This window comes from Octopus bimaculoides, chromosome 4 (genome assembly GCF_001194135.2).
Source record: "Octopus bimaculoides isolate UCB-OBI-ISO-001 chromosome 4, ASM119413v2, whole genome shotgun sequence".
NCBI lineage: Eukaryota > Metazoa > Mollusca > Cephalopoda > Octopoda > Octopodidae > Octopus > Octopus bimaculoides.
The window spans coordinates 74914572-74917114 of NC_068984.1; the positions used below are offsets into that span (position 1 = coordinate 74914572).

The 2543-nt window shown below is 32.5% G+C and overlaps 1 long non-coding RNA gene across 1 annotated transcript in view; it reads left to right on the forward strand.

Annotated features, from left to right (window-relative positions):
- LOC128247682 (uncharacterized) overlaps positions 1-1893 on the forward strand; it is a 6800-nt gene extending 4907 nt beyond the window's left edge. The window contains exons 3-4 of the long non-coding RNA XR_008264045.1: positions 781-822; positions 1849-1893. This is a non-coding gene — a long non-coding RNA (uncharacterized LOC128247682). The remainder of the gene's footprint in view (positions 1-780; positions 823-1848) is intronic.
- Positions 1894-2543: the final 650 nt, after the last annotated feature.

The window sequence follows — 2543 nt, forward strand, 5'->3', positions numbered from 1 at the left end:
AGATAGATAGATAGATAGATAGACAATTATTTTATATCATTGGTGTGACATTTTAACCAAAGTATATTGACAAGACAGGATGACCTTGTTTTTAAAAATGTCATTAGTTAGACCACGAGACAAAGAAATGCTTTATGTCCATATAAGGATAATGTGTAAATATATTTCGATAGAAGAATGTTTTATATTCTTTCTTCTACTTCCAGATACAAACCCGGTGTACTAACGACAGCATCAACTTGTATAAAGACGACATTTCACACCCACACACGCACACAGTGCACACGTGCACGTGCGTGTTCACGCAAACACACACTAATACAAAACAACAGTTATCTATTTGTTCTGATCTAACCGACTATATACCCTCTCTTCCTATAGTTTTATAGACATCTATTTTTGTCATGGTTATTGTCATAGTTGTTGTCATAGCTGTTGCTGTTGCTTTCATAGTTGTTGTTGTTGCTGTTGATGTTGATGTTTTCGTTTAATCGCAGTTTAGTCCTGATGAAGCACATCTAAGATCACACAGACTTCCAGCAATAATTATCCCGTATTTTTTCTTTCAATATATCAAGATCTACATGAACAAGTTTATCTTTATTTTAATATGGTAGGGTTGTGATTTCCAGTACGCTGCCATATAGGGATTCACTCAATAGGCATACACCTGAACTTCTAACTTCAACTAGTAAAAAAGTATTTCTTATTAATTCAATAAATGTAGAGTTTACTTTAACAAATATTTTGGTTCTTTTCTTTTTCTTTTACCATTTTCAGCTAGTTCCAGCGATACAGCTTTTAACCCTGAAGCCTCCGAAGGTAAGTTGGTAAACATACATATATAAGTATGCGTGTGTGTATGTGTGTATAAATCTATGCTTAAAAACAAATTTCACTGTAAAAATAATTTCACGTGTTCATCACAGAATCCATTTTATGTTACTTAATGTAGTGGTTATAACGAAAACTACAAAAGACAAACGAGAGTTTGAGAAACAGACTCAGTATTCATAGGCAACAAATACGAGATCCTAATACTGGACAGATTCCACTAAGTGAACATTTAAACTTATGAGCAACAAAAATCACCGAAATTCCTTCTCACTTAACTTTTGCTCTGTGAAAAACAAGATCAAATACACACACACACACTCATATGTATATATACATGCACGCCCACACACAAACACACACATATACACACACACACACACACAACCAACCTGCATGCGCATTGGTCAAAACCATATTCCAAAACTTTAGCTTGCTGGAGCGTTCTAAGAGGTAATGCAGTTGTCAAGAACTCAACTGGCAATTAAATACATTTTGAAATCTGATGATTGTTACGAACGTATGGCGTCGCTAATTGATCTTTATGTACATTACAAAATATTATTTTAATGTTAAAATTCCATAATCAAAAAGGTGAAAACCAGGCCATGTTTTAACGTTATTCAACTGATATATTATTCTATACACATTCACGCAAATTTGGAAAATATGTATATACATATGCACATGTATATATATATACACACATACACACACGTATCATCTTCCAGCTTTTTACGCATTTGAGATGAATGAAAAGTAGAAAATGGCCTTGATTTCATAATGGTCAATAGCTATAAAACGAGACAGTCAATTATATCAAGATCTAGTTTATATTTATTTTAATATGGTAGGGCTGTGATTTCCAGTACGCTGCCATATAGGGATTCGCTCAATAGGCATACACCTGAACTTCTAACTTCAACTACTGAAAAAGTATGTCTTATTAATTCAATAATTGTAATCTTTACTTTAAAAAATTTTTTTTTTTTTTTCTTCTTTTACCATTTTCAGTTAGTTTCAGCGATACAGCTTTTAACCCTGAAGCCGCCATAAGTAAGTTGGTAAACATACATATATATGTATGCGTGTGTGCATGTGTGCGAAAATTTATGCTTAAAAAAATTTCGCTGTAAAAATAATTTCACGTGTTCATCACAGAATCCATTTTATGCTATTTAATGTAGTGGTTGCAACGAAAATTACAAAAGACAAACGAGATTTTAAAAAACAGACTCAGTATTCATAGGCAACAAATACGAGAACCTAATACTGCACAAATTCTTCTAAGTGAACATTTAAACTTATGAGTAACAAAAAATCACCGAAATTCGTTCTCACTTAACTTTTGTTCAGTAAAAAACAAGATAAAATACACAAACACATATATATGTATATACATACACGCAAAGACACGCATACACACACACAATCAAGCCGCATGCGGATTAGTCAAAACCGTACACTAAAACTTTAGCTTGTTGGAGCGTCCTAAGAGGTACTACAGTTGTCAAGAACTCGATTGTCAATTAAATACATTTTGAAATCTGATGATTACTACGAATGTTTGAAGGCGCTAATTGATCTATATATACATTACAAAATATTCTTTTAATGTTAAAATGCCATAATAAAATAGGGGGAGAAGGCCATGTTTTAATTTTATCCAACTGATATATTATTCTATACACATTCACACAAATTCGCAA